This window comes from Sitophilus oryzae, unplaced genomic scaffold, assembly GCF_002938485.1.
Source record: "Sitophilus oryzae breed Bouriz unplaced genomic scaffold, Soryzae_2.0 scaffold_1372_pilon_pilon, whole genome shotgun sequence".
Lineage (NCBI taxonomy): Eukaryota > Metazoa > Arthropoda > Insecta > Coleoptera > Curculionidae > Sitophilus > Sitophilus oryzae.
Window position 1 is genome coordinate 1161711 of NW_022146029.1, and position 26546 is coordinate 1188256.

Here is a 26546-nt window from a genome sequence, read left to right on the forward strand (position 1 = left end):
TTAGGATCATCAGCAGATGATTCTTGATAATAAGAACTTATATTGTAAAACAAAACACTCGGTATAGATTAAAATAGTATGGCATTTTTAGAATTGTAATTTTGATGATAAATTCTCTGGGCGAAATAAAATAATACTCTCTTTCATTTGAGAAACTATAGCGTTGGTTTAAAAATATATTTGAATTATGCTGTAGATATAGAAAAAAATATTTTTAGGTTAGACATTTTTAAAATTTGTGTTTTTTAAATTTATACATTTTATTTACGGTTTGAAAATGATGTTTTGGGTCACCCTGTAGATACTGATTAACTTATATTTTATTGTGTCAATAATTATTTGATTTATTTTTAATTACTTGGAAAATATGGTATAGTCACAGAGATCAGTCGGAAAATTGATAACCTTTTACCGATTCTAGTTTCCGGTGATATAAATTCCGTAAATTAAAGATTAGAGGTCAAATAGAAAGGAAGCCGTAATTCAAAATAAATATTATTTGGCACTGTAAAATTGACGAAAAAATTGATATCTAATGAACAAAAGTCATAAAAACATAACTTTTGCGGAATTAAATCTCTTAAAAAAACTCGGTTTAGCTATAACTAATTAACAAAAATTAGGAAAATGTTGAATACACACAAACATCAAAGGGTTTGACTAATTACTTAATAATAACACCAAATTTCTCCGAATATATACTTACACATTGAAATATACAAATTTTGCATGTGTTCTTATTTTTGAACATCGAACAAAACAATTCCGCACCAATAACGAATAGCTAGAAACCTATAAAGAAAGATTAAATTTTATTTATTTTATTTAATATTATTATCCAATAAAATTGTCATTTGAAAAAAAAAAATTACGGGCAAGCTGATTTTTTCAGAGTTTGTCAGCGACTGTCTTCTGAGTGTAAAATAAACAAAATCGGAAATTTTCCCCTTGCGGTTTTTGAGCAATAGGGGTGTTTTTTTTTAAACTGTACTACAACAAAATAATTAGACGCAAATTGTACATAAGAACATTCTCTATAAGTTCGCCTAATGAATTTTTTTATAAGTTTATTATTTCCGGACTTAGCGGCCGTTTCATGAGCCCTTTGGAGTGGTTTTCAAAAAGTTTGTTTTACAGCAAATTGACCCGTATAAAAGTTGTTCATAATAAATGGTCAAGCACCTTTTCCTCATGATTTTTTTTTGTAGCTTCATTATTTTTGCCTCCAGTTCATGAACAAATTGGGGTAGTTTCATAATTTTTGTTTAGTTCTACAAATTTACCAATATGGTGTTCATATTAAAATTAACATGCAAACTTCCCTATGAAATGTATTTATTTCCCCAAACCGAAACATGGAATTCATCAAGTGAATGAATATTATGATTTTTTTTATTTGTATCGTCTTCTTTTGTGTGATGGACCTGGCGTTGGCTCCAAAAATAGTCAAGTTACAACAAAAGTTCATGAGGCAAAGGCATATGTACTCTTATTTTGAACGAGTTTCCTAGGGTGAATATGCAGAAAAAAAGTAACATTGAAAACTATCCTAATTTGTTCATAAACTGTACGCTGTCTCCAAAAATAATCAAGCAACAAGAAAAAAATTCATGAGGAAAAGTTGCTCATGAATTTTTCATATGGGTCAATTTGCTGTTAAAACAAACTTTTTGAAAACCACTCCAAGGGGCTCATGAAACGGCCGCTAAGTCCGGAAATAATATAAAGTTAAAAAAAAATCATTAGGCGAACTTATAGAGAATGTTCTTATGTACAATTTGCGTCTAATTAGTTTGTTGTAGTACAGTTTTAAAAAAACCACCCCTATTGCTCAAAAACCGCAAGGGGAAAATTTCCGATTTTGTTAATTTTACACTCAGAAGACAGTCGCTGACAAACTCTGAAAAAATCAGCTTGCCCGTAATTTTTTTTTTCACTATACGGCGCGGCGATACAATTTTACTGGATAATTATTTAAATGATCTCCTGTAACGCTTTGGTCTCACGAAGTTAAATATCTGCATTATACTAATAGTTAATAACTAAAATGCAAATAGGAAATTATTAGAAGTTACACAAATCACATATGATATTCGCAAGTTATGCATATACCTTGTGGCGCATCGGAACACGGGACATATGAAATCCCATGTAAATTTTGAAAAGGTCAAATATTATGTCCCCATATGATTTTTTTTGAAGACGCGTTAAAGTTGTACTTTCGTCTAGAATTTAGTTTTATTTAGAGTAGGCATCTAAAACTTATTTGCAAAAATATACCTTCAAATTACTAAAAATTTATAATACGGCCCAGAGAAAGCTACAATTAAAACACCAACAAAAATATGATTTTGTTCTTGACAAATTCTATGCCACATTTTTTTTTGATTACAAGAATTTATGTGGTTTGGAAAGGATGACTATTTTTTTCTGAATTGGCATGATCATCTACAAAAGAATTAGTTGAACTGAGAATAGTATTCGCAGAGTCTGACTTGATTGTTGTTCATTACTCGACCGCAATTACTGTTGACTTTTCGTATAGGCTTTCCGGACACTGAGCTGTGATCAAATTTAACACAGTATATTTCTAGCAAAATGCCTTTTAACTCTCGTAACTTTTTCAGAAGTTGCGAAAATCTTAATTATTTTATACAAAGTTACTCTGTTTGGTACCTTCAAATTCTTCTAAACAAAATGTGACATCGAATTTGACATTGGCAGAGTCACATTTTTGCTGGTATTTTAATTATAGCTTTCTTTGGGCCGTATTATAAATTTTACTAATTTGAAGATAAATTTTTGCAAATAACTTTTAAACTACTATTCCAAATGAAACGAAATTGTAAAGAAAAGTACAACTTTAACGCCTCTTCAAAAAAGTCTAATACAACTTTTGCATAAAATTATCTGGGGAGATAATACATTTTTTCAAAATTTACATGGGATTTCCTAGGTTCCGTGTTCACCACACGGTACATATAGTACCGTATGATCGAATAAAAACGGCGTCCAGTTGGCTTGGAAATGACGATCGATGGCATTTCCTATATAAATTTACATATAAAATGACAGCGATCTTCATTTCATAGCCATCGCTGACGCCGTTTTTATTCGATCATACGGTAGTAAAGAAATAGAGAAATTGAGATAGGTTTCCTATCTACCGGCCATACAGTCTTGGTAGCCGTTAAACGGAAGGGAGGAAGAAGTATATTTACCTATCTCTCTTTAATTATTTCCTGTTTAAAAAAGGAGAAGTTTTGTCTTTCAGCGCTTCTTTCAAGTGTAGAACTTTTGCTACAGCAGCGCCATCTTAATTATTCCCTCTTTGATGACCACATTTCTATACACCAAGATAATTCTACTTACTATTTTTCTACCCTCCATCATTAGCGTAACTAGAAATTTATCCTGAGGTGGGCCTGGGGGAGGGGGGCCTGAGGTTGAACCCAGGGGGGCCTAGGGCTTTTGTTTTTTTAAAATTGAAAAATAATTTTAAAAAACACATTTTTTGAATAAAACGTTTACATGATTTTCTCTATCAATAAATTTCATAGATTTGGTTATCAAACCCTGTTCCCGTAGATTACAAATTTTCTAAAAAAAGAGAAATTAACACATTTTTTGAACACAACAAAATTATGTTAACTAAACAAAACTAGGAAACGTCATTTTTACTGCATCACAAGCAAATAAAAATTAATACGTAGCCAAGAGTCATAATTCAGGATTTCTCTGGGGGGTGCCCAGCAATACCTGGGGGGGGGGGCGGCAGCCCCGGGCACTCCTGTAGTTACGCCAATGCCATCCATACTCAAGGTAGTGCCAACCATCCTCTATTCCAGAGGACCAGTTCTCTTTTTGATTCTACTGTCCTCTTTTCTCTCACGTATTGAAAAAGTCCTTTTTTTTACATACCAAACTGAAAATTTAAAAAACATTCGTCTATCGCCACTATGCTTTAAAAAATTGCAATTGTCTCTTTCGCTACTCCCACTCCTTTGGACAGAAAAAAAATGAAGAAATATTTATGTATAAGAAATATTTTTGTGGAAGCGATAAACATGTTTAACTATTTTATTTTTACTTACTGTTAGCTTATGTTTCCAAAAAAAGTTTTATTCAAAATGGTTGGTTTAATTGTAACAAGTTTTGAGTATAAATATTTTTAAGAAGGTAAGAAAGACCATCAATCGCAACTGAGATAACTTTTTGGTAAATTGTAGACTAGGGTGATTCAAAAAAATAAAAATATTTTTTTTCTTTCAAACAGTCTCTAAAGTTTCAATTTGACGTGAAAAGATACCACTTAAAATTTGAGCCCTTAATATTAATATTAAGACCCCATGCCCACATCATGTGTTCTGTTTTCCATAAGAATATCATGAAAAATTTTTGTTCTGCACCTTATGAATTTTATTACTAGCCTGTCGTGTGTCGTGAAAAAAATACTTTTATTTGTTTTTGTATAGAATCGAACGTTCTACAAAAAATGTATCTGGTGATTTTTCTATAAACCTAATAGTTTAAGAGTTATTTGAGGCCAAAATTTAATTCCTCGCATATTTTAAGGTTTATGATGTATTACAGCAAATGAGATGGTTTTATTGGAACAAATCACCCAAAAAAATAATGTTTATCTTAAATTTAGTTTCTTAGACAGTAATTGTTAGTCGGTAGTCGTCCAAAGAAAATCGAATAGTTTGAAGATTTATTATAATTTTTTTTTGAGAACAAAAATCACGTTAAATTGTTTTTCTGTTCATCCAATAGTCTGTAAATGTTTTAGAAGTCATTGTAACTATATGAGTGACCCCTTCAGGTACTTAAATGAGGAATTAGCTGTTATCTCTTTATTTGATTCGAATGTTTCCGTAGATATAAAAAGAAAAATGATTGAGAAAACCAAACCAAATCAAGTACTCGATAATGAGCACGAATCATTTATACAAAAAATTTAAGTGATTTTGTATCAAAAAGATTATTGGAATTATTTAAAAAAATTGATTTACGAATTGATATTACGATATTGATTATGAATTGATTTAGATTAAACAGGACTGAAGTAATTTTAAAACTACTTATAAAAAAAGTAAATATTTTTTTTATTTAAACAAAACCATTCGTCAGTTAATGTAAGTATTTCAAATGACTGAAGAAAATTTTTTGTCTTTAGATTAAACAAAAACTAGATAAACTATGATTTCGAAGCCAATTGGTGCTAAAAATGATCTCAAAGAGTTTCACTGGTCTCATTATTGCAAAAAATTATTAACAATTATTGCCTAAGAAACTAAATTTAAGATAAATATGATTTTTTTAGGTGATTTGTTCCAATAAAACCATCAAATTTGCTGTAATGCATCAAAAACCTTAAAATTTGCGATGAATTGAATTTGGCCTCAAATGACTCTTAAACTATTAGGTTTCTCGAAAAATCATAAGAGATATTTTTTGTAGAATGTTCTCTACAAAAATTAGTAAAAGGATCTTTGGATCTTTTTTATGCAACACGACAGGCTAGCAATAAAATTCATAAAGTGCAGAACAAAAATTTTCCATGGTATTCTTATGGAAAATAGAAAAGTGGTATCTTTTTACGTCAAATTCAAACTTTTGAGCCTGTTTGCAAAAACAATTTTTTTAATCACCCTATTGTAGACATTAGGTTTCAAAAAATGTTTCGTCTGTACCTCTTTTTTTATTTTGAAAGTTGGCAATTCTATCTCAAGGGCCTCAATAGAAGATATGGCGTGTTGCACGCTTTAATCGCTGTTATAATACAGATGTCGTACATTAGATGCTTCCTTCTGTATTATAAAGGTTCTTATCACCTGCCTGTCGAGTCCTTGGCAAGTCGAACATACCCCTTGGGTGGCGCTTACAACCATCAGGTACTACCCGTCCCACAGAAACGTCTCAATTCGGCAGCATTCCTTACCGCCCTCCGTCGATAAATATTTTCACACCAAATTTCACACATTTTTCGGTACAATAAATAACAAACGGAGCTTCGTTTCCAAGGCGATTAATTTTTGGGGCGGGTCAGTTTTGAACAGTCGAAACGGGAAAAAAGTGCCTCGCCGAGATTTATTTTTAAGGGTGGCTGTCAAAATTCGAGGGTGCTATTAGTCAGTGGCCTCGCTTCCTTGTCGGCCTCTTTATCTAATATCTTAATGGTGGGCCGTCGGATTGATTTATGGTGCTCGTATGGGCCATGGGAGGTACGATGTCGTTCCTTCCTTCGTCGTCTTTTTGTCTTCAAATAAGCGTTTCGGTAGCTTTGCGTTGTTAGATGTGAAATTATTTTTGACGGGTCTCGACTTGACCGATACACCGCCGACAATTATACGGTGGGTGTTCGAAAGTTTCATTGAGGAATATCCCGGAATTGGAGCTTTGTTTGAGACGCTTTCAAGTTTCCGATGAGGGTGTTCTGTTGTGAAGTGTACAAAGGAGGCGCAACTTAGTTAAGGAGAGAATGATGAGCCGGGTGCCATCCTTTTGTAAATGGTATGGCACGTGATTGACGGTCTTATTATAAAAATATACCATACGATCGAAAAGAAACGGCGTCAAAGACAGATGAATGATAGTCGATGATAATTTTGACGAGGTCGAGCCCTAGATGTCATTTACTTGTCCGGTACTCTTCTTTAGTGTTAATGTCGCTTACTGCCAGTTGGTCTTAAGATTTAAAAAAAAAGGTTAAAATTTATTTTTATATCGATTAAAAATTTTTAAATGTAGCGTTCTATTCATTTTTAATCTTTCAATAATAAAATTAATGTTAATTTTTGACAAGTTTTAAGCCAATTTTTAGTAAATGACGCCTATAAGGAACATTTTTTATCAGTAATTATCCGCTCTGACCCTATACAGGGTGAGTCTTAAATAAGTGCAAATAATTTTTACGTGTTATTTCGATCCTAGAAACACATCTATTATTTTTTTTCGAAAAAAAAATGAAAATTGGGAATTTAAAAAAAAAAAATTTTTTAATTTTTAATTAAAAAAAATAAAATTTTTAATTTTTACTATAATTTACAAGAAAGAAAACCCAGAAAAGATCCAGTGGTTTTCAAAATATTTGCACTTATTTAAGACTCACCCTGTATAATGGCGTATATATCTTGGTTAGATTAGGTTAGGTTCTGAAAAAAAGATCATTTGTAAAGAATCATTTGTAAAGATTTTGGAAACTATGTCCACTCTTCTGACCGCTGCGCTGGCGCTGCTTCTTTTCCAATTGCATAGTAGTGTGTCCAATTATTTTGTGTCTGCTATATGACCTGGGACTGTTCACCAATTTTAAGGAGAGAATCATGAGCTAGATACCATCCCTTTGTAAAAGGTATGGCACGTGATTGACGGGTTTATTATAAAAATATACCAGGTAGAACTAAACGTTATTCATGTAGAATGTAGAATGTTTAGGAGGGGAGCTAATCACCGCGACCTTACAGATCTGTTGTGTCCCCTTTTTTGAGTTATAACGAGTTATAACTCAACATACAGTATACAGTCTCAAGGTTTTAATAAAAGCCAGTATCTGAGACGGCCCCATAGATGCCAACTCTCCATTCTCGACATCAGCCGTACCAAAGTTCATGGCATGAATGGTCGTCGTCTCAACGCACTCAGTGATAAGGTGTTCTGGTGTTTTCCCATTTTACCCACAGAATCTGCATTCGCCGTTGTTTCTCAGCTTCAGCCTACTGAGGTGTTCGTTCAAGAGACAGTGTCCTGTTAGAAACCCCGTGACAATCCGAAGATTGTTTTTACTTAAATAAAGGAAAACCTTTGATATTTCTCGGTCGCAAGTTCTGAGGAATTTTTTAGAGTGTCTTAGACCGTTGGAGGATACTAATTCCAAGTTACGAATGGAGTCTTCCAGATTCTTCAGTTCCGCTTTCAGTTTGTTCCCGTTTGGAAAATATAACAGTTCTGGTTCAGTTAGTGGAGTGTTCGCTCCTTTTCTAGCTAGAAAAATATACCATACGATGGAAAAGAAACGGCTTCAAAGACGGCTAGGGAATGATAATCGATGATAATTTTGGCGAATTATCAAGGAAGTGTTTGCGGCAGATTCAGCGAGAGGTCTTAAAACAGCAGAGCACATTGCGAGGCTTTGAATTACAAACGAAACTTTCAATTTGGGAAAGCTTGACTAGAACTGGAGAAACTATGCTCCCATTCTATCAAGGACCTGCATAAGCTGTGGCAGGATATGGGGATAGCACACTAGGCGCATACATAAAAAGGCTAACAATCACCATAGGCCTTACAGGTCACAGTGTTTTTGGCATAGGACGTCCCCTTAATATTAAGGAAAGGAAAATGATGAGCTTAGTGTCGTTCCTTTGCAAGCTGCATTACACTTCATTGATATATTTTATTATAAAAATACAAATTGGCAAATTGCTAATAATATAAAAAATAAAATCTGCCTAATCATTCCATCGAATATTCCTACATCTTAAATTTAGTTGATTCATTTTCAAATCCATGACGTATACGTAGTAAAATTTCCAACGTTTCTTGTATTGAGAACGACCATCACATTATGAATTTTTAAGCGTAGGATTATGGGTTAAGTGACGTAACGAAGAAACATATTAAGATAGATAATGTTTTTGAATATAAATTATTTAAAAGAAAAGACAGTGGGTAAAATTATTTATTAGCTTCCTAAAAAACTATATTTGACAAAATATTTGCAGTTCTCAAAAAAATCTATTTATAGAATTTTGGGTAATTGCCGTGACCAATTATATAACTAATTAAAGAGAGATGAAGTTTTAAATTATGATGTCTTCTTCAGTTCCAGCTGCAATGTTTTTTATCTATTACAAGCATCCGTGTTTTTCCGAATACGTCACATCTTGTTCTTTTGTTCTGTCAAAGTTTAAAGGTTAAGTTTTGTTATGGAATACATTGTTTTTTTACAGCTGTTGAAATAAGTGGATTTAGCTTTTATTTGGTTTTGACCAAAAGTATCTCTCATACTTGACGCAGGGTCCATTCCGGCTCAGTTGTATATTATTAAATTTTAAGCTCATTGAATTGAGTGTGTCATGGTTCGTCAAGGACGGCTGGGGAATGACAAACGATGATAATTTTTGCGAGGTCAATCTCTAGACGTCATTTACTGATAATTGACACAAAACTTGTCAAGAAATAACACTAATTATAGAAAGTTTGAAAAAGGATAAAAAGGTTCCTGATCCAGACACACAAATCTATTTTCTAAAAATTATATTTTCTCGAATTTTAAACTGCACCATTCAAAAATTATTTTTACTTAATTTAAAAAAAGTACAACCTTCTTAAGGTCAACTGGGAGTCCAGGGCTTGACCTCGCCAAAATTATCATCGATTGTCATTCATCAGCCGTCTTTGACGCCGATTTTTTTTCGATCGTATGGTATGAATTCCTCGATCTTTCATAATTGAAGAAAGGTTCAAATTTCCTTGGGCTTAAGGGGAGGTACTCTTAATTAATTTGATTAAATTTTATTGAGGACTAACTTGTTTATTTTCAGTGTTTATAGGCATATCGGTGACTACTCAAAGAATTGGCTGCTAAAGCCGTCCCCGAGTAAGTCAAGTCAATATGAGGGGTAAGGGGAAAACAATATCCATTTATAGGATTTCTTTAAGTAATCAACTTAATGTGTTGAGAATATCAAGTCCCAAACATTATGCTAAATATTAACTGAATATATCAAAAGATGTCCAAATAATTGCGCATACAGTAATATTTTTTTTGTAAATTTAACATATTTGGCAACAATAAATCAACTTTCTTTATAAAAGTAAGTTTTGTGACCGACTGTTTTCCCTTTCCTTTAACTTTCTTTTTCTCCAAATTTTTCATAATAAATTAAGCTTAATAATAAATAGGTATATGAGTTATATTCGGTTGTCCTTTTCTTCAACTTTTATAGACAGACTAAGTATTTTATTAAGTATTGGACGATGCTGTTGTCTACCTTTTTCAGTAAGACTAGAAACATTAAATAGTAAAGTCTTTAATAGAGCGAAACATTCAGAAGCTTATTTAGATATACTGGAGGTGATTTATTTCTTTATTGCTTCCCAGTCCCCTTTCTGCCTAAGGATTACAACGTATATCCCTTAATACATTTAGTACACAGACAAAAACGAAGTAATAAGCCTGGTAACAAATTCTACAGCGATCTATATAAAGGCCCAGAAAACAGACATGAAGAAGGAAGACTGTCCCTACAACCAGATAATGTCCTAGAAGTTCTCGTGGGAGAAAGGCGCTTCAAGATATGAAAAACGGAAAAGCAACAGGGAACGAAGGAATAACAGCTGAAATACTTAAGTACGCCGGTAGGAGAACTTAAGAGAAAATACTAGCAAATACCCAGCTGTCTAAGGAGAAAACATATACCACAAGGCTGGAATAGCGCCAACAATTGCCAATAGTCCCGAAGAACTACAAGCACAAATTAACGATCTCAATCCAGCCAGCAATAAAGTAGGACTCAAAATGAATTTAGCAAAATCTAAAGTAATGTATAACGAACTCTTCTCTTCTCTTCATGTGCCTTCTCCTCATCGGAGGTTGGCGACCATCAATTGGAATTCCTCCCTGTCTTGAGCCAAACGGATAATTGCACTGGCCTCTCCTATATTAAACCACTGGCGCAAATTCCGCAACCAGGAAAACCGTTTACGCCCGATGCCTCGTCGTCCTTTAATCTTTCCCTCAACGATCAGCTGTAGGAAACTACATTTGTTATTTAGAAAAATATGACCAAAATATGCTGCTTTCCGTCGTTTTATTGTAGTCAATAGTTCTTGGTCCTTACACATTCTTTCCAATACTTCGAGATTTGTTATTCGTTCGGTCCAGGATATTTTCAACATTCGTCGTATAACCACATCTCAAATGAATCCAAGCGTCACATGGTCCGTGCCTTCAACGTCCATCCCTCGACTCTGTATAACAATGTAGAGAGTACATATGGCGATGGCGATGGCATTTGGCATCGCCATCGAGTAGTCAGATTCAGGTCTCGGTTGCAGAGTAGAGTTTTCATTTTGAAAAAAGTGTTTCTGGCTATTTCAATTCTATGTTTAATTTCTTCATCGGGATCCCATTTATCATTCAGCCAGCAACCCAAGTACTTAAATCTTCTTACCCTTTCTATATTTTGATCTTCCGCTTGTATCCTGATATTTTCAATATTTTGTTTGCTGTTAATCATAAATTTTGTTTTGTTTCAACGAATACAACGAACTACTAGACAGAAAACATTATAATAAATAACACAACACTGGAATTAGGGATCTCTACTGTCAGAAATCAACGGAACAATTATTGACTTAGCATGGAGTACTTATGGAAGAAAATCAAATCATATTCAAATCTAGAATGCTACTAAAGAAGAAAACTGCTTATCTAAAGAAGAAAACGTCCGACCAATGCATTCTACCAGTCATGATCTATGCATGAACACTTAAAACGGACATTATAAAAAAACTGAAGGTCGCACAACGCTCGATGGAACGAAATATGCTGGGAATACCCAAGAAAGACCATAAGAGAGTGGATACAATAGAAAAATCCATGCAATAGATGTGATCCACAGAATCAAATCCCTCAAGTGGCAATGGGCAGGACAACTCTGACAAGAAGAACGGACAACAGATGGATCACTAAAATTACAGCATGGTATCCACGAGGAATTAAGAGATCCAGAAGAAGAAGGAACCTGAGATGTGACCATATTAGCAAATTAGCAGATAATTTGGGCGGCCCGCATATCCAATAATAGACAACAATGGGCCGAACTGCAAGGAGAGTATACAAATATGTGAAGGAGGGCACACCATAATTAAATATGGTTGGGTTAGTAGCAATCAAAGCAAAATAATGACAATGATATTTAGTGGTTTATAATAGTTAAAACACAAAATGTAGTACCAGAATTAATGCCACAGTAGTGTAGATATATAAACAATATAAAGAAGTATCTTTCTTCGAACATGAATAGTAACTACGTTGATTATAATTTTGACGTAAACCATGATGCATATAACCATTATGGCATACACATCCAACATTTCACATGGAAAACAAATTTGCGACATAGGGCACTGACGACTTTCAGTTGTTAAACACGATATCAAGTTACCTATACTCCATCAGTGTTACAGCTTAATATCAAAGCATTTTACGAATTGTTCTTACGTAAATGTCTTGATAAACATCTAATTAAAATTAAGACGTCCCATCATGGGATACGGAACAATCTCGGTAGTAAAATGTAATCTGATACAATATTTACGTTGTTTACAGTAATTTACTCTACGCATGGACCTCTAACAGATGAAACTAACTAGCTTGTAAATGGTTTTAAATTGGACCAAATTAATACAAAGAATTGCGATGTGTCATAAACTTTACGTATCCAGAGTAATCCCTTGGCGTCAGTATAATTTCTCGTTTTTATTTTTTTCCATCTGAAAAACTTTTTTTTACGAATTTTTAGATTACGTTAGTCATTATTTTAGACGATAAAACACTGTTAGTAATAGGAAAGTTTAATGTAAGTTAACTTGTTAAATTAGTATTTGGAACATGTAGATATGGGTTCCAAAAAATGAGACACATTATAGTAAATATAATTAGGTACATATGAATATTGCATAAAAAATTGTTTTTTATAAAGGGAATATCAACGTAGCAATATTGGAAAATAAAATAGTTATTTTTTGTAAACACTGCTGGCGTTAATCCAATGAAGACTAATTGTCAGCGGTCGTCTATTAATAAAGAAATGTGCCTATAACGGACAAAAAAAAATGCATAAAGTTCCGGAAGTATATCTCTTCCCGTCGGCCGAAGCAAAATAAAACACAAAGAACAAAGAAAAAACTATTTAAAATATCTAAATGCAACTATTCGGGAACACTTTATATTTTTTTAAAGAGATAGGTCTATAAAAACCGTTGACGTTCTGTTAAAATGACATTATATTAATTTAAACTTTAAAATTAACAATTACTACCTAATAAAAATTACTTAATAAGGTAAACCCAAAAAGCTTCAAACTTTCTGTATGAATATTTTTTAATGTGTTTTTAATTTTTACGTATGTTATGTTTATTTATAAAAAATGTCTATACCTATGTGGCGGATTCATCTCTCCAAAAAGATCCTTTATGGGTATTTCGCCACTGCACTGCAAGAAAATCTACAAAATAAAATAGTTATTTTTTGTAAACACTTCTTCGTTAAATCTAAACGGACACTGCTTGTTAGAAGTTATGTTTACAGTTATACAAATTTGCCTAACAAAGAAAAAAATGCTTAACGTTTCGGAAAGTTAATCTCGTTCCGTTGTCGGAAGCAAAAAAATTACAAAGATAAAAACAATTTAAAATATTTAAATTCAACTATTCGAGATAATTGATAATTTTGAAGTTTACTTGATATAATGTCATTTTAACAGAACGTCAACGGTTGCTTGTAGACGTATCTGTTTTAAAAAAGTAAAGTGTTTTCGAATAGTTGAATTTAAATATTTTAAATAGTTTTTTTCTTTATTCTTTGTATTTTTTTTGCTTCCGACGACGGAAAGAGATAAACTTTCCGAAACGTTAAGCATTTTTTTCTTTGTTAGGCAAATTTGTATAACTGTAAACATAACTTCTGATAAGCAGTGTCCGTTTAGGTTTAACGCAGAAGTGTTTACAAAAAATAACAATTTTATTTTGTAGATTTTCTTGAAGTGCAGTGGCGAAATACCCATAAAGGATGTTTATTTTTGTTATGTTCTTTAAAATTAAAGAACCGATTGCCATACGTTACGACATTACTAACATCTACAGATGCATGAGCAATACATTTATTTTTATTGGATTGTATTCAAAAAACCTCTTTTATTTTTCTCAGAGGTTATCGCTTCTTTCATTATGATTTTTGCGTTGTTAAAATCTACTCTGTGTCCTGTGCCCCATGAATGCTGAAAATCTTAGATTTGTGAAAATCGCTCTTTCTTAAATAATCTTTACGTTCTTTAATTCGGACATTTAATGGTCTCGATGTTGCACCAGTATAAAATTAATCACATTCACATTTTCATTCTTTCACAAAATATTTTTAAAATTTCTACGAAAAATAAATTAATAGTCCAAATGCATAATAATAATTTTATATCTAATAACCTCCATTGACTTGTGTTGTAATAAAGGTGTAAACAAAACTAATTTTAAACGTCCTAGAATTGCCAAAATAAAGGTAAACACGTGTGTTTCCGCCAAACCGGTTAACAAACCGTAATACATCTGGTTTCCGGAAACGCTAAAAATTTAAACTATTTGACAACATGTTGTTGTACGTTGTACATATTTCTAGTGAACGTAATATTGTTTTGGCTCCTATTGGAGTTTTGAAGCCAGAAATTCATTTTTTTTTTAAATTTAAAAGATATGATATTTGGCATTTTGGGGATATCCGATTAGTGGGCCAAAATTTTTGGCAGAGGTGCTTCATTCATATTTATTTCCACATTTTCTTTAACTAACATTCGTCGTAAACGCGACTTTTTGGCGACTCTGTCTCAAAAATAAATATTAATGAACTTTGTAAACGGAAATTTTGTTGACTTGGAAATATTAAAGAATGAATGTATTTTTTGATGATAAATGTTTTGTTTTATAACTTCTTATAACACAGGAATATTAGGTAGACCACACATTTTTAGTGTTGTCACAAGAGTTTAAAGTAAAATACAGCTCAATGAAGATACCATACTTACAAAATTTTAAAATTTGAGATGTTTTACGGTTAAATGTTCTCATGCATCTCTTTGGTCTCGCGAAGTGGCATATCTGTATTACTAATAGTTTAGAAATAATCAACTTTAAAGCAAAGCTGACTACGCAGAAAGGGGATGATATGTTACTGCATATTTATCCCTAGATCATTTATACTTACGTGGATGCTTAAACGCCATACGATTAACATTAAAAGTCTCCAACATCACGACGTACCATTTTCAAACCTTCTTTATTGCCCTTATGAAACGTTCAATAGGTTTGTCTTATCCGAGACCTTACTTTGCGCCATACGCATTAAAAGTTGCACGTATTTCCAAAATAAATACAATTTTATACGGTTTAGGAAGTACAAATTAATTATGCATTGTTATGGAAACCAACTTTTCATTGTCATAATCTTGTCATAATCATATGTCATAATCTTATTTCCATTGTGCAACGACGCTTTTTTTGCGTTTTTTATTTTAAAAATTGTATTGATTACTTTTTTATCGATCGCTTTTATATAGCCAAGAATTCAAGTGTATTCAGTGAGATGTTAATTTTAAGTTTGTGCAATTATCTTTCTATCTTTTTTTCGTTGGAAAAATTACTAGAAAGTGTTTGGTGTGTGGAAGTTATAATACAAAGGTCCCGAAATTATCTCTTCATAGGCAAGTAAAGTATTCAGTTGTACTATTTATATTAAACCATAAGCAAACTTTCTGGTTACATTTTCTAAGAATATTGATATTCGTTCGGAGTGGCTAAATTTATTTTTTAAATAATTTTTTTTTGTCACAGTAAATATTCAATTTATTGTTGAAATATACACATTTTAAATATTTAAAATTAAGATTCAAATTTGGCGCGTGATAATAGAAAATGTCAATTTGGCGCTTGGACGATAGGTTCTCGACATGGATAGATAGAATGGAAGCACCGCGTATGCAACAAAGAAAATATATAAATGAAAATCGTTGATATGTTTGCGATAGTTTCCATAGTGATTTGCGTATCCACGTAAGTATACAGGGTGGTCCGAACAGTATTTCGGAAACTTCGGGAGCATATTTTGCAGATAAAAATTAGTAATAAAGTTCGTATAAATGTATGTCTTAAAATGCTTAGTTTCGAAGATACCGGGTGAAGAAATTTCATTTTTATTTCGATTTTTTCCAAACAATTTCTGCAGTAATGTCAACATTTGAATGAAAATTGGTATCTGGTAGTTTTTTGACATGAGAAATTCGATTTTGATGTCAATATGACTCCTACTAGTAGAGGGCTACTAGTTTTTACTCCTACTATTAAAAAAAATCGCATAAATGTATGTCCTAAAATGCTTAGTTTCAGGGATACAGGGTGTAGAAGTTTTATTTTTATTTCGATCTTTTCGAAATAATTTCTGAAGAAACGTCAATATTTGGATGAAAATTGGTCTAAAAAGGTTTTTTGACATGATAAATTTGTTTTACTGGTAGAGGGCGCCACCTACATATGTTTTAACTGTTTTGAAGTGTAATAACTTTTTGTCCGTACCTGTATGAAACTACGCAGGGAAAAAATATACATCTCTGTGACTTTCTACGTAAAAAATATCTCTTTGTAAAAATCGCTACGAGCAACTGTTCCCAAGATATTTAGAATGGAAATAGTCAATACATGTCATTATTACATGACAAAAAATAAACAAGTTGAAGGAGTCATCGAAATAATAAATTTGGGAAATTTTTATTTTTTTAAATTAATCATAAATTTTTCTGCATAAAAATGATAATAAGACAGATTCTGTTGAACTTTTGGCACCTAAAACATTTCAAATGTATGATCTCAGTCTAATAACTATTCAGTCAACATGTTTAATTTATGTCAATGATGACAGGTATTGATAAATTCGATTCCAAATATTTGGAAAACCATTACTCGTAGCGATTTTTACCAAGAGAACTTTTTTAAGTAAAAAAACGTCGTAAATGTATATTTTTTTACTTAGTAATTTTATACAGGTACTGACAAAAAGTTATTACTCTTCAAACCAGTTAAAAAAATATGTAGGTGGCGCCCTCTACTAGTAGGAGCCATATTGACATCAAAATCGAATTTCTCATGTCAAAAAACTACCAGATACCAATTTTCATTCAAATGTTGACATTACTGCAGAAATTGTTTGGAAAAAATCGAAATAAAAATGAAATTTCTTCACCCGGTATCTTCGAAACTAAGCATTTTAAGACATACATTTATACGAACTTTATTACTAATTTTTATCTGCTGAATATGCTGCCGAAGTTTCCGGAATACAGTTCGGACCACCCTGTATATAATCTAAGATATTATTACTGAGGCGCAGAGTTGCCAAGGATTGAGAACCTTGTCCAGGGTAGCTGGAGTGGTAGTTAAACAAGAAACAATGTTGGGGGAAATAAATAAAAGGGAAGAACAACATTACCATAATGAAAGTGGTTAACAACGTATTTTTAGTACGATATATGTTGGCTACCTGGCTCATCGACATCTGCCCTGGACGAAGAGAGCAATACTACAAGGAGTATTTATGGATCTTGGTTGCAAATTAGAGGTTTAGATTTCCGTTTACTATATCCTTAAGTCATCTCATAACTTGGCGATAACGGTTATGATCCAGAAACACGTGTCTACGGTTCATCAGTAACTTTGCTGATATAATCTTCCTTTTTTATTTAGTTTACCATAACAATGTTAGTATTTTTTTAGTTAATTATTGTACCGGAATTTTACGTGCTCCCCGCAAATGGAATTATTTTTAAATTTAATTATCCAATAACAAATAATTTAACTAGGAAAATAACAACATAAAATTAACCTTTAACACAAAATATGTCCACGCTCACTTTACAAAATCACTGAACACGTTGCAATGCACATGTGGTCCTTCACACATACAAATGATAATTTGTTTATTTTGTTAACATATTCAAAAGAATCGTGTATAAGATATTTTGAACTAAAAACCAATTCCGTGTTGTTGATTGTAAATCTAAATTGATTGTTATTAAGTATTATTGCTAAAAATAGATTGGGTTTCTTACAAATGGCATACAAATATTTTGTTAACATACACATGTCCGTATTTTTACAAACTATACTTGTGTCGAGCGAATGTTTTAAGATCCCTAGTGTAATAATTAAAATTTGCTCACTTTATTTGCATTATAATGTAGGATAAAATACCCTTATTCCATTAGTGGAATAGTGAAATTAAAAATACTAATTTTTTACTGCATTTATTAACATTAACATTTTAGTATATTAATAGACAATTTGTTGTTCTCATATTAATTTTTCATATTTTACTTAATTTTTGTTTAAAAAAAGGTTATAGTTTACACTCTTTTAGGAACGAATGTCTGTTGTTATTTTGCTAGAATTCATAGAAATTATAGGTAACTTCCCTTGTTGAGGATATCTTTGTTTTAAAACATTATCCTCCGTTTTTCGTAACACTTTTTATAATGTCCTCCAATCTTCGCAGGCAGTAAATGGGTAGTTGGTTCTTGATCTTCCACAAAAATCGCTGCAAGAATACCATCATTTCTTCTTACATTTTTCCGTGTTTTTTTTAAACGTAAATTCTTATGACACAATCCGAATTTTATTTCTGTTAAACTTTGCTTGTATCAGTAGTAAACAATGTAGTTACATTATCAAAGAACGCCATCTTTAATTCGATTTTTAAACATAATTCTTGTGCTGCCAATTTTTCCTATTAAATTTTTGTAATTTTAAATAAATATATACTGAAAAAAATAAATATATTTAAAAAAAGCTTCCATTATTCCCAAAAAATGGGAATATTTTTTGGATTTTGGATAAATAAATATATATTAGTTGATAAAACGTTGCATTCCATTCGTGTTTATAAAGACATTTTAATAAGTAACACAACACTCGAAATAGTAGAAGAATATATATATTTGGAACTAATACACAGCTCGGTTTCTCTGCTACCAGAAGTCAACAGAAGAATTAACATCATATGGAAACTGCAGGTCGCACAATGTTCAATGGAATGAAATATGCTGGGAGTAACCAAGAGAGACCATAAAAGAATAGAGTGGATACGACAAAAGACTACCTGGGTCTTTTGTCGTATCCATCATAGATGTCATCCTCAGAGTCAAATCCCTAAAATGGCAATGGGCAGGACATCTGGCAAGAAGAACGGACTGACCACAAAAAATACAGCCTGGTACCCACGAGGTATTAGAAGACCACTAGAAGAAGACCGAACCTGAGATGGGGCTATGATATTAGGAAATTAGCAGGGATAACTTGGGCCCGCATAGCGAATAATAGACAATGTTTTAGTTGAATTTTCTTCATTTAAGAATATTAAACACTACGTTCTCACCTATAAACACTCTTGCGGGGATGGTAAATACTCCCTTAAACATTTTTTTCGAAATAAACGAAGAAATATTGCAAAATAATATATTTTGTCATCGAACTTAGAAAAAAGGGTATTGCGTCAAATGACTTCAGTGCCGTGTCAAATACAATGAAAAATGTTGCCATAAAAATAATTAGTTTTGGTTATATTCATAGAGAAAAAGCGATTTTTTCTGGTTTGTCATCAAGTTCAGGAGAAAACTGAAATCACACCTTCACATTTATAAAACTAAAAGGTATAAGGTTGAGCTGGGAATCCCATATAGTGAAAATATTTGTCATATTTTCCCATCTTTGTCTAAATGTAATATTTGCTTTGTTGGTGTGTGGTAAAATTATTTTCAATTATTTTCAATTTGCATGCATTTTAACTTTTGTAAGTTTGTGCTTTTTCAATACAGGCTAAGTCATAAATATGTACAAATAATTTCAAGGCTGGTAGATTTCGACAAAAAAATATATTTATTTAATATTTACCGTTGTTTAAATAAGTCCAAAAGTTCAAAGAGTTTTTTACTTAGAAAATAAAAAAAAATATATTTTTTGCTTTAATTTTGAGAACCACCAACCAGATTAATCCACTACCTATGTTGCCATATTATCAAGATAATTTGTTTTTAACTAAAAATTATAAAAATTAGGTGTTTCTGTGGAGTCGAAATATACTACTCCAAAAAATATTCATTGAGTTCATTGAGATTAGCGAAAAATGATGTTGCGGGGGTGCGATAGGGTGCTGTCTCCACTCTCTCCACTCCTATTCAATTGGTATTCAGAAGCTATTTTTCCAAGAGGCTCTGGAGGACGTTGAAATGGGAGTCTAAGTTAACGGAGTGTGAATTAATAATATCCGCTACGCCGACAATACGATCTTAATTGCAGATAAAATATACGACCTACAAGACCTGGTCAACAACGTAGGAGAACAGAGCAAAGCAATAGGTTTAAACATCAAGAAAACCCAATTTATGATAATATCCACAAATCCAGTTGTGTTGAAAAACTCCATCATAACAGTACTTGGTCGTCTTGGCCGAGTTATTGGCATCATGCAATGAAATTAAATGGCGCATCGAACAAGTTCGATCGGTAGGCATTCTTCAGGTTTCGAAAAGTACTTGTCTCTTCTGATTTTGACCTTAGTCTTAGATTAAGATTCGTAAAGCGTTACGTGTGGTTGGTGCTCTTTTATGGTATGGAGGGTTGAACATTGAAAGCAACTGCCATTAACAAACTAGAGGCTTTCGAGATGGCTAAATAGCAGAATCCTGAAGATACCTTGGATGGCTAGGTTAACAAATGATGAAGTTCTAAGACGTGTTGACAAATAGCGTGAATTGTTTGAATTAATTAAAAAGAAGAAAAAAAAACGCATACCTGGGGCACATAATGCGAAGCCTCAAATATAATTCCTGCATCTGTTGATCGAAGGCCGGAGGGGTATCGGAAGTAAGAAAATGTCTTGGCTGAGGAATGTTAGACAGGGCCACACGATGTACAGTCGTTAATACACACCGCCAGGAACAGAGAGGCAATGGAAAATGTCATCACAAACATCAATTAAAGGATTTGCAAAAAAATAATATTTTAGTTAAATATAAAAAGTAATGTAACAATTACTTTTCATACTAAGTTCAATAATATAGTAAAATGAAAAATATTTCTGGTTCTGGGCACAAACAAACAAATAATATAAAGGGTTCAAACATAAGTTTGGGTCATATTTCAAAAATTATAGCTTCCAGAAAAAAACTAGTTACTCCACTGAATTCTACGTGAAAAACTCTATGGTGCTCAGTTTTCACCTTTTTTTTGCTAAATTATAAGATAACCAATATAATTATAAGACACGAAGAAGGTCGAAAAATGCCACATTTTCAAATATGTCCTGTATTTCAGGAACCAAAAGGGCTAGAACCAGTCTGTGTATAGCTTCCAGGTAGCTTCTTTAGTTTCATAAGAAAGGAGCACAGTCAACTCAAGACTGGATTTTTGTAACTCCACTCATAACTAGAAACTCTGCAATACACATTAAAATTTAGTCTGTGTTAGAGGCGTGTACATTCGTGCCATGAATTTTGGTACGACTGATATTGGAGATGGAGAACTACCCTCTATAAAACCGTCCCAGATACTGGCTTTTGTCAAAGCCCTGAGACTGTATGATGAGTTATGATTCAAGAAAGGGGGACACAATGGATCTGTAAGGTCGAAGTGATTAACCCCCCTCCCACTCATCCTAAATTCTGAATTCTAAATTCTAGAGGCGTGTAGTTCATGAAAGAAGGCACGAAAAAACGAAAGGAACTAGTTCCCGGTCTCCCAAAGGACTAGTTTCTCAGGATCTACTCCATATAATAATATGCGACTGTGACGGATCGGCGAGTGCGATTGTAGCCCAATGCTTGACGGAAGTGGGGAGTGCCAGCTGTGTGTTATTAATCCCGGACCGAGAAAAACTAGAAAAACTAAATAAGACTAATTTAAGTACAAATCGGCCAGCGCGTTCGTAGCCCGATGCTATGCGGGAGTGGAAAGTGCCAGCCGTATGTTACCGGTCCCGGACCGAAAGGACTAAGAGGAACTAGAGGAACTAATTAAAAGGCTAAGACTAGTTCACGGGAATCCATTAAGTCCGCATATCCCAGATATAACAAGGCGAGGACGATGGATCCAGTCTTGTCTATTGCGGCAGCTGGCATAATTACAACAGAAAAATGTCGTGGATACTGTTTTTAATTTTTGGCGTGTTCTTGGAATATTTTATGAGAATGTTTCACTTTAGGTCCCTAAAATTAAGAAATATATTAAAAAACGAAGTAGATATTCTTTTTAGATAAAAACAAAAAGCTTGAAGTGAGGAAAAATGCAGTTTTACGTAAAATAAGAGAGAAAACTTTATCTTCATATTTATCATTTATCTTCACCTACACATGTGCCAATATTAGGTATTTTATTATTTGCTCCAATTGATTGTGATATAGCTTTTTAAACTCTGATTTGAGTTTCTTTTTTAATTTTAGGTTTTTATCTACAATAAAACTTACCTATTATATTTTTAACATATGTAATTACACGTCTCGTTATATTATAGCGTTTTTAAATCACTACCACTAGCTTTTCATTAGACAAAAAACGTTACAATATTTCGTACATTATAAAAATGATGCAGATCATACTGTGAATCTGACTTATAACGAAACCCATAGCAAGCAACGGGGATGTCAATGTTAGTTGGGAACTAATAAACTAAAAACCTAGTTCAAGGAACTATTTCTATTTCTATTCTGAAACTAGAACTAAAGAACTAGTTCCTTCGAAGGAACTAGAATTCCAACCTCTAGTCTAGGCGCCATGACTAGAACCAGAGATATAGTACATCGAAATTCTACCAGTCACCGCTGTTATTACCTATTAATTTATCAATTTAATTTCAATCAAAATAGAACGAACAAAGAATAAATAATATTATACCCGTAAGTATTCCAATTAATTGAGGAAGTTGTTCCTTCCTTACCGCAATATTGGTCATCGTCTCCGAAATACGGTGCCTCCAGATCGGTTGTGTATCCCTAGAAAAACCTTTTACATAACCGTGCCGTCAGCGACGTTCTCAAAAATTAAAATGCGTACGGAAAAAATCAAGCGTTACTTCTCCGATTGCACAACCGACGTACGCCGGGTCCATGCAGAATCATTTTTATTAGCCGAGTTCTGTTACCATTGACGTCATTACCGGCGAGACCTCTTGGAAGTGAGAGTGAGACAGATCGAGGCGGACGATTTTGTCGCTAGGTATATCGACAGGTTTCATAGTCCAGTGAAAGTCGATTGAAATAAGCATAGAGATATAAGAATAGTAAGAAGACAAAACACACCTGAAAAAACTTTGATCGAAATACGGAGCCATCAACAATGATTGAAATAGTTGGCAATACTGTGTTAGAGGATTTTAGGATTAGTGATTGGTAATCATGGTAAAACTATATCTATCAAAAAATGTTAGCAAATTGTCCTAATTTGAAGCCCTTGAAAATTTACAAGCTTTAACTTTACCTATTTGTAAAATCGACATATCTTTCAATGTAAAATATTACTGTTTTTTAATACAATTAAGTCTTTAACTTTGAAAAGAAATATTTATTAATTTCGGCTTTTTGTTTTCCCAGTGGTCAAAACATATATACCGATGGTGCCATGTAAAAATCATAAGTTGTAGTCATTTTCGGTGAAACGGGAAGTGACCAAAAACAATTAAAAACGTCAATCAATTCTAATTTAGGTCATACACTGCATACAAAATCTCGTCTTTTTTTATTTGATAACATAAAAATGTCATAAGGGTCGAGACGCACCCGGTATGTTGATTATAGGCAGTTATTTGACTGAAATAGAAATTAGGGAACTTTCTATTTTTTTAATTAATCTTTTTTTCTAGATTTTTTTTGTTCTTGATGAAACAGTTTCTGTTGAACGTTTGGCCACAAAAACATTTAAAATTTATGGTTTCAGTCTAATAACAAACATATATTCAATTTTTGTCAATGATGTCATATACTGATTATTTAGATTCCAAATATATTGAGAACCATTACTTGTAGCGATTTTACCAAGAGACCTTTTTTACGTAAAAAACGTCATAAATGTACATTTTTTTATTCAGTAGTTTTATACAGGTACGGACGAAAAGTTATTACTCTTCCAACCAGTTAAAAAATATGTAGTTAGCGCCCCCTACAAGTAGGAGTCATATAGACGTCGAAATCAATTTTGCCATGTCAAAAACTCCAGGACGCTGATTTTCATCCAAATATCGATGTTATATACTTATTTCAGAAATTATTTGAAAAAAATCGAAATAAAAATGAAATTTTTACACCCTGTATCCCCGAAACTTAGCATTTTAGGACATCTACAAAATATGCTGCCGAAGTTACTCGAATACAATTCGGACCACTCTGTATATTAGACTATCAATGTTTGAATAGAATCAATTTTCTATTATTCACTTTTCAAGTCTCTGTAGTAAATCTACTACAGAGACTTCCCAGTCGGGAGGAAAGTGAATTTAAGTTTTTAATGAATGCCAAAAATGTCTACAAATTTTTGTAATAAATAATATCTAAGCTGAATGGGTTATTGATATTTTATACTTATATTTTCCTTTTGTTTAATATTTGATTTTTTGACGCCTCGCCTCGCGCCTGTACGAATTTTCTGGAATTTCAATTGTTCTCAGGGTACATACAAGAGCGGTAATGAGCGTAATTACCCCACCCCGGACCCCAAGAATTAATTTATAAATAAGATAAAATGTTGTATAAAATAAAATTCAAAAAATATATTAAAAATACAATCAATGAGACTCAATCTTTATTTACATCACCGATTTTTCTCATAGCAGTGAAATATGGGTAAGAACAACTAAGTATAAAGTTTGATAAAGATATTTATAAAAGCGTATTATTGGTTATGCTATATGATCGAAAAAACGGCCTCTAGTTGGCTTGGAAATGACGATCGATGATATTCCGCAAAAAAAATTATATACAAAATGACAGCGATTTTTATTTCGAAGCCATCTCTAATGCCGTTTTATTAAATTATAAATGGTACTAAAAAACTCTAACTTAGTGTTTTATTACGAATAATTACAGCATAATTAAACAAATCACAAAAATCGATTTTTATAAACGAAATAACCAATTCGTTTTTTAATGTAACAATAAATTAATTTAATTTATTGTTTAATAAAAATTTATATGATTATTTTAAACTAAATTAAATAATATAAAGTAAATAACTAATGCTCTTAATTATTATTTTCATTTATACAGTTTTTTTAATAAAAAAACATCTTTGATTTTTATTACTTAAGAATAATAGGATCTAAAAAAAAACGGCGTCAACGATGGCTATGAAATGAAGATCGCTGTCATTTTATATGCAAAATTATATAGGGAATGTCATCGATGTTTATTTCCAAGCCAACTAGACGTAATTTTTTTTCCATCATACAGTATTATTTGGTGGATAACCTGCGGAGTTCATAAATTATAATACTAGCGATCATTTAATGAACAAAAATATAAAATATTAAATATATTTCATTTCCCCTATTTTATCAGTCAAAATCAACCATGCTTAAATATTAATTAGGTAGGTAATTATCAAATAGATGTTAGATATAACAATATGATTAACAGAAATTAAGATATAGAAATGTTAAAATGTTTAATTCTAATTTTAAATTTTGAAATTAAAATGACTATTAAGGACATTTATGATTAAAATAAGACATTTATGATTAATATTATAAAAAAAATAATTGCAATTAAAATATAGGTTATTTAATATCTAATTATAATTATTTATTTTATACATTTATACTTACTTTTTATTATACGTACAGATATGCAATATTATACTTATGAATAATATGTGATTTATTCATAAGAAGCAAAACGACTCAAAGTGAGAAGATGGACGCCTTTTTTAAATGTAATTTACTATTGTTATACAGGGTGAGTCTTAAGTGCAAATATTTTCAGGGCTGGTAGATCTCGATAAAAGAAACATATTTTCTCTTTCCGTTTTTCACTAAGTCCAAAATAGCGAGTATTTTATTTTAAAATAGAGTTATTCAAGTTTAAAAATTTCCAAAAAATATATTTTTTGCTTAAATTTTGAGAACCACTGCATCTTTTCTGGGTTTTCTTTCTTGTAAATTTACTCTACTACCTATCTAAACTAGTCTACTATCAAGAAATTATGTTTCTTAATAAAAAAAAACTCAAAAAAATCCAAAATATTTTTCAAAAAATTCCAAATTTTCGAAAAATCAATTTCTCGAAAAAAACTCATATTCGTGTTTCTAGGGTTGAAATATACTACCCCTAAAATATTTAAGACTCACCCTATATTTTTTTATGTCTTGTACAAATTTCAACTTGAATAATTAAATTTATAACACTTAATAACTTAAGATTAATTTAAATTATATTTGAAAGTTTTTTATTTGAATTAAAAATTAATTGATTTGTTATTTTACTGATGAGTGTTTATTAAGTTTTAATATCTATCTATATTATTAATTCAACATGAAAAAAAAACAAATAGATTTAATAAATATATATTAGAGCTTAAATTATTATATTTTTTTTTGGCAAATCAAGAATAATATTAGAAAAGAAATAAGTATAATAAAAGACATTGAACAAGATAATCGAAACATGCAAAATTTGTTTAAAATAATATTTTATATTAATATTTTTTTAATTAATTATTATAAATATCGCCTGAAATAATTA

At 31.8% G+C, this 26546-nt stretch overlaps 1 protein-coding gene across 2 annotated transcripts in view; it reads left to right on the plus strand.

Annotated features, from left to right (window-relative positions):
- LOC115875323 overlaps nt 1–26546 on the plus strand; it is a 269483-nt gene that overhangs the window by 199538 nt on the left and 43399 nt on the right. The gene's annotated exons all lie outside the window — the stretch shown is intronic.